The sequence below is a fragment of the Peromyscus californicus genome, unplaced genomic scaffold (assembly GCF_007827085.1).
Source record: "Peromyscus californicus insignis strain IS unplaced genomic scaffold, ASM782708v3 Scaffold_7__1_contigs__length_154581171, whole genome shotgun sequence".
NCBI lineage: Eukaryota > Metazoa > Chordata > Mammalia > Rodentia > Cricetidae > Peromyscus > Peromyscus californicus.
The window spans coordinates 34395409-34402745 of record NW_026294595.1 but is presented as its reverse complement, the minus strand read 5'-3'; the positions used below and the strand labels follow the sequence as shown (position 1 = coordinate 34402745).

The 7337-nt window shown below is 39.5% G+C and overlaps 1 pseudogene; it reads left to right on the top strand.

Moving 5' to 3' along the window:
• Positions 1–5779: 5779 nt before the first annotated feature.
• LOC128102427 (60S ribosomal protein L5-like) lies at positions 5780–6686 on the top strand (annotated as a pseudogene).
• Positions 6687–7337: the final 651 nt, after the last annotated feature.

Genomic DNA, 7337 nt, shown 5'->3' with positions numbered 1-7337 from the left:
CACTCTGGCTGGTGCCAACCCTGGGTAGATGGGCCTGGGCTGTCTGAGAAATGTATCTGAGCAGTCACAGGAAGTAAGCCTGTAAGCAGCATCCTTCCAGGGCCTCTGCTTCAGTTTCTGCCTCTAGGTTCCTGCATTGGCTTCCTTCAGCAATGGACTCTATCCTATAAACCAAGTGAACCCTCTTCTCCCGAGGTCGTCTTAGTCAGTGTTTGTCATGGCAGAAAGTGCCTAGGACGGTAGGCTGGCAAGTCAAAAAATGCTGATGAATTTCTGGGCTTTTCTGATTGGTCCAGAGAGAAATACTAGCAAGGGCTTCACTTCAGAGGCAACAACCTCTGGCAGCTGTCCCAGTAGAAAAGACTGGGTCTTATTTTACTGGATGATATAGCAAGTTTCTAAGATGGGAGCATTTATGAGGATAGTTAAGGTCCTTGCTAAGACTAAGAGCAGGGCTTGGTTGGGACAATGTTGACAGACAACAATCTAACAAATCTAGCCAGCATATGGATCAGACCCTCGACCTTAGGAGAACACCTGCAGTGACGCTGTTCCCTGGGGGCTCTGTAGGAACTTTTCTTTTAATCTTTATTTTTTTTCCAAACAATATTTTTTTTTTTATGATTTTTTTTTCTGGGAGATAGACATTTTTAACAAACATCTTCCTTGTCACTTTTTACCCCTTTTATCTTGAGCTCTCTGTAACACGCAAACAGAAACTCATAGTTTCTTGTGGTAAATTATTATTTGTTTATTTTGAAGCCTAGATTGGCCTCAGACTCTAGATCCTTCTTCCTTAGCATCCCCAGTGCTGGGATTAGAGGTGTGAAATGTGTTTGAGATAAATATGTCCATATGTACCCCCAGACTTCGATATATAAACCCCAGGAAAGCAGCTTCAGCTGCTGTTGGAACTAAGGGGAGAATGGGGGTGTAGAGAGGGAAATGCTGAGCAGAGCGTTGTAACCATCCACATTTCCATTTTGCACACGCCCCAGGTTAAGAATTAAGTGGCACTGAATACCCGATCAAGCAAAACCAAAGTGCCTACCCTGGAAGGACATGTTCTATAATTGCAGAACATAAGTAAGGACCATTTCAAAGTGATTATTTTGAAACTCATATGAAAGAAAACACGGCACTGTGAGTGGAGTGATAAAGAAATAAAAACAGGAGCTTCCAAGACAGAGTGACAAGAAGCGATGGGAAGCAGTGTGGTTGGAGATGGAGTCCGGCCTCTGACACTTGAGGCTGGGTCTGTAGCTGTGAAGACATGTTACTGCGTTTCCTGGTTCCATTTGATTTTCTGGATTGCTATTGGTGTAGGGTTGCCCTCCTTCCTCTTCAAGAACAATCTTAGGTAATGAACTTTTGTTTTCAAATAAACAGTCACTTAAACCATTATTACAGACCACAATTTTTTATTAAAAAACCCACACACTTAAAAAAAAAAAAAAGCAGCAGACTTGAGCATAAATTGTTATTTTGGATCAACCTTTTGATTTACCCCAAGGGAGGGTTATTTTGGTTTTTATATTTAAGGAAAGCAAGTTAAAATGCATAGATTGATAGAGAAGAGAAGGGTTAGAAGTTCCAGGATACTCCCTACTCCAGGAATAAGTGTCTGGGGATGCCAGAGAGGCAGTTTTCAGGGATGACTTTACCACTCCGCTTCCTGTTTCCAAGATTTAGGTGTCATTAATTAGTGAGGCTAAGAAGCATCTAGTTCTCCACCAGGTTTAAATGCTGATAAATCACGAAAGGCATCGTTTTATACAGGCAAAGATGCAGTCTACATTTTTCCCTGAGTAAAGTATGCAGAAAGCCTGCTTAAATGGGGCATATAATTTTTAATGACTCAGGCCTTCAATCCTCGGAAATGAACCAAGTATGATGAATCTTGGAGGCTGGGGATGGGTGTTAGTCATCACATCATCAGATTGGAAATCACCTGAGGAGACATTTGAAAGGTAGTGGCTTGAAAGGATTAGACTGTTGCTGACTTTGAAGAATGTAGAATAAATTAAAGATGCTTGATTATAATCAACTTATCAAAAAATTGCTTCCTAAAAATTGGGAGATAATAGTACAATCGTCAGACTTTCAGTTACAAAGAATCTGTTTTCCATATTATCATGGAAATTACTATTAATATTTGAGCCCACATATTACTGACAAGAAAATGTCCCCATTTTGTACCTTTCTTTTTGCTGACTTTTGGCCTTTGATTTCTCAAGTACACATAGATCAGTTGCTCAGACTTCTGCCATTGTTTCACTGGTTGTGGCAGGATGAAGTATGCACTGGTTAGCCCAAGAGGATAACAAGTTTTGTGCACCATTAAAAAATATATGAATATATTCCTTCTTTTATTTAATTGGATTATAATATTTTTTGCATTTTTATTGGAAGTAGAGCCTTCTCTCCTACAATACATCCTGATCACAGTTTCCTCTCCCTTCACTCCTCCCATCCACCACATCTCCCTTCTCCTCTAGATCCACTCTCCCTCTCCATCAGGAAAGAGCAGGATAGAATATTCACTGGTTAGCCCAGGAGGAAAGCAAGCTTTGTGCACCATTAAAAAATAAATGAATGTATTCCTTCTTTTATTTAATTGGATATAATAATTTAAAAATATATTAACCCTGTCTCTTAAGATCATAAAAAGGAAGGAATATGGAAAATTAAAGAACTAGGTAAATGAGAAAAGCTTAAAATGGCCAGGTAGCTAGTGAAGAAAAAAATTAAACGTATTGTATACACAATTGATTCTAATGCAGCCGTGGAGCATCAGTGCACAGCTATTGTTGCTCAGCAGGGCGTCCTGTCCCTTAGGACTTGGGACAATTAAATAGCACAGGTATTTTACCAAGCAAAGCAAATTCTCAAATTCATTTTTAAAAAGAGGAAAGTGGTGGATAACCTGATTGATTTTAGCTTGTGATATTGCTGATGGATGCTATAATTAGAAAATTAGTTTCCATGTTTGACTGTGGGTGGGACAGCCAATCACAGATTCACTCACAGCGTTCCACATCTCATAAGATTATTAAAACTGTTCAAAGTTAGGCATAATTTCAAGGGCAAAACAAAAGTTAAGGGATCAAAACTACAAAATTATGCAGAACGGCAAGCCTGGGGACTAAGGTTTTGCAGTATCCAATATAAAACCATAAAGGTCAAGAAAATGGAAATTTGACAAATAAAAATTAGGTTTTTTGAGATGAGAAATGAGAAATGAATCATACCAAAAACTATAGACAATTTTAATATGTATGAAAAGGCTCAGAATTCACAGTATAAAATACATATTGGTTCATATTGATAGAGTTGAAGGATGCAGATATTTGTTGATTAAATGCAGATATTTGTCATGTAAATTCTTTCATTATAAAAATATTCTTTAGCATATTTCACTTTTTTTTTAAAGTGGAGAAAAGCAAAGAAAGGAGGAACATTTATTAGAACTGTGAACCAATCATGTGCTCATATTGTGGGAGAAATATTGACCATATTTACAGGAATAAGATAGGTCTACCTAGCTGGGCGGTGGTGGCGCACGCCTTTAATCCCAGCACTCGGGAGGCAGAGCCAGGCGGATCTCTGTGAGTTCGAGGCCAGCCTGGGCTACAGAGTGAGTTCCAGGAGAGGCGCAAAGCTACACAGAGAAACCCTGTCTCGAAAAACCAAAAAAAAAAAAAAAAAAAAAAAAAAAGATAGGTCTACCTAGATTTTCTAATTTATATAAGAACACATGCATACACAATCACACACACATATAAAATAAATAAATATGTGTTTGTGAGTGTATGTACACTGGCATCATTTTTCTTTCTAATAGAAAATTGAAATTTTGGAACTTTAAATGATAAAACATTGTAAATGCTGTACAATTTCACTCCAGACTTAAGCTTATCATTCTTTCTTGTGCAGGTTAGTTTTTGTCAATTTGACACAAGCTCGAGTAATCTGGGAAGAGGAAACCAGTTGAGAAAATGTCTCCATTCATGATTGAATTCATGTGGGAAGGTTCAGACCACTGTGGGTGGTGCCACCCCTGTGCTAGTGGGCTGAGTTATATAAAAAAGCAAACTGAAAAAGTCATGGAAAGCAAATCAGTTAGCAACATTACCCCATAGTCTCTGCTTAAGTTCTTGCCTCTAAGTTTCTGCCTTGACTTTCCTCCGTGGTGAGCTGTGACATGGAAGTGTTAAGATGAACTAAACCCTTCCCCCCCGAAGCTGCTTTTAGTCACAGTGTTTATTGCAGGATGGAAAGCAAGTTATGACCTGCTTCAAGAATTGATTTAGAAGGTGGTGGTCTCATATTTGCTAAGTGAAAATTTTCCTGGTATTGTTGTGTGTGAATTAACAAAGACAACATATGTAAAGCACTTTCTTTAATTCCAGGCCTATAGTGCACTTTTTAATCAATAAAAAATAATAAAAATGTTATTGGGACAGTGAGATGGCTCAGAGGGTAAAGGTACTTGCTACACAAGTCTGGTAATCTGATTTTGACCCCTGGAACCCATGATGGAATGTAGATGTAACCAACCTTCTTATTAAATAAGAAACACAGAACCAATGCAAAGAAGAAAGCCAAGAGGTCAGAGCTAAGAGCTAAAACCTTGCCCTTCCTCCTGCAGTGGTCCTACCTCTCCGAACAGAGCTACCCCTGTGTTAAAGTCTTTATATAGAGTTCCTGTTCTGCCTTCTCATTGGTTGTAAACCCAACCACATGACCGCCTCGTCACGGCCTGTCTGTATAGGCCTCGAGGTTTTCCATGATTGGTATTGAGATTAAAGGCATGTGTATCCAATAATGGTTGTATCCCTGAACACACAGAGACTTACCCAGCTCTGCCTACCAAGTGTTGGGATTACAAGCGTACACTACCACTGCCCTGCTTTCCTATGGCTTGCTAATAGCTCTGACCCCTGTGTAGCTAGAATTTTCCTGCCTGGCCCACAGTCAGGACAAATCTCTATCACCTGCCAGTCCCACAGCCATCAGACCCAACCAAGTAAACACAGAGACTTATATTGGTTACAAACTGTATGGCCATGGCAGGCTTCTTGCTAACTGTTCTTACAGCTTAAATTAATCCATTTCTATTAATCTATACCTTGCCACATGGCTCGTGGCTTACCGGCATCTTCACATGCTGTTTCTCATCATGGCGGCTGGCAGTGTCTCTCTCACAAAGCCTTCCACTTCCCAGCTTTATTCTCCTCCTTGTCCCACCTACACTTCCTGCCTAGCCAATGGCCAATCAGTGTTTTATTTATTGACTAATCAGCAACACATTTGCCATACAGAACATCCCACAGCACCCCTGGGCAACTTTATTTATTAACATACAAATAACATTTTAATACAAATAAAATATCACCATAATGGAAGGATTATATAACGTTGTCCTCTGACCTCCACATGTGCATGTTCATACCCACACTCACACATATATCATCACACACACACACACACACACACACACACACACACACACACTAATGATAGATAAAATGTTCTGAAAATTAGGTAGTAGAGAATGCTAATAAAACTGGTGGAGTTTTTTGAGTGATTGTTACATGGAGTACATTTCAGGCTACTGCAAATGAAAAGCAAAATAAGAAAATTGGTTTTTATTTATTACTTGCCTTGATCCAAAATAAACTTTCCCATTAGAAAAGCATTCAGACTCTGATCTCTTTCCGCCTAGTGCTGCCGGGTCTGCAGGTCTGTGTGGAGCTGCGATTGTGGGTTTCTGTTCCACAGGATGGGGTTTGTAAAAGTTGTCAAGATAAGGCCTACTTTAAGAGACACCAAGTGAGATTTCTAAGATGGCAAGAGGGTAAAACTGACTACCAACCATGCTTGGGAACAATTGATGACCCAAGACTAAAATAAGTACAACACACCCAAATACAGGATGATAGTTCGCGTAACTAGCAGAGATATCATCTGCAAGATTGCATGTGCCCATATAGAAGGGGAGATGATGGTGTGCACAGCATACGCACACGAACTGCCGAAATAAGGTGTGAAAGCTGGCCTGATGAGTTATGCTGCAGCCTATTGTACTGACCTGCTGCTGGCCCGCAGGCTTCTCAGTAGGTTTGGCATGGACAAGATCTACGTAAGCCAAGTGGAGGTGACCGGAGTTGAATACAATGTGGAAAACCCTGATGGTCAGCCTGGTGCCTTCACTTGCTATTTGGATACAGGTCTTGTCTGAACTACAGCCGGCAATAAAGTTTTTGGGGGCCCTCAAGGGAGCTGTGGATGGGGGTTTGTCTATTCCTCATAGTACTAAACAATTCCCTGGTTATGATTCTGAAAGCAAGGATTTCAATGCAGAAGCATATCGTAAGCATATCATGGGCCAGAATGTCGCAGACTACAAGTGCTATCTAACGGAGGAAGATGAAGAAGCTTATAAGAAACAATTCTCTCAGTACGTAAAGAATAACCTTACTCCAGACATGATGGAGGAGATGTAGAAGAAAGCTTATGCTGCTACAAGAGAGAATCCAGCCTATGAGAAGAAGTCCAAGGGAGAAGTGAAGAAGAAGAGGCGGAACCGACCCAAAATGTCTCTTGCCCAGAAGAAAGATTTTTGAGTTACTCAAAAGAAGGCAAGCTTCCTCAGAGCTCAGGAATGGGATGCTCAGAGCTAAAGCAATTTTCTATGAAGATTTTTTCATAAAGATAATAAACTTATTGACTAAGCGGCAAAAAGAAAAAGAAAAGCATTCAGTTTTTATAATTAATTAAATGCATTCATTGACAGATGATTATGTTGGCCCTTTTATAAAGTATTTATCATTCTACTGATGAAAATCAGGAAGTCTATTGTATACTTCTGATTGTGTGATCAACATAACTTTTCCTAAAAATGTGTATTCTATTAACTGATTTCTCTAAAATGTTGACTATCAAATATCCTGAGATTTGTGGCAGGACTAAAGATGGACCCTGAGATTCACATTTGTTTAGAGCTCAGTGGACATCAGAGATAGATAAACACATGGGGTTAGGTGCTTTATTATGTAGATTACCAGTCTTTAGGTCTATCTAGCCAATCAACTGTATATGAACAGAGATGGCTCAGTGGTTAAAATCATTTGCTGCTCTTCTAGAGAATCTGAGTTTGAGTCTTATCATCCATATGAGGAGGTTCACAACTGTCTGTAAATCCAGCTCCAGGGGATCCAATATCCTCTTTTGGCCTACACAAGTGCATACATACATTCATGTGGCATATACATCATATACATGAATAAAAATAAAAGTAAATCACTATAAAAATTTGGCAACAGACAGGAATA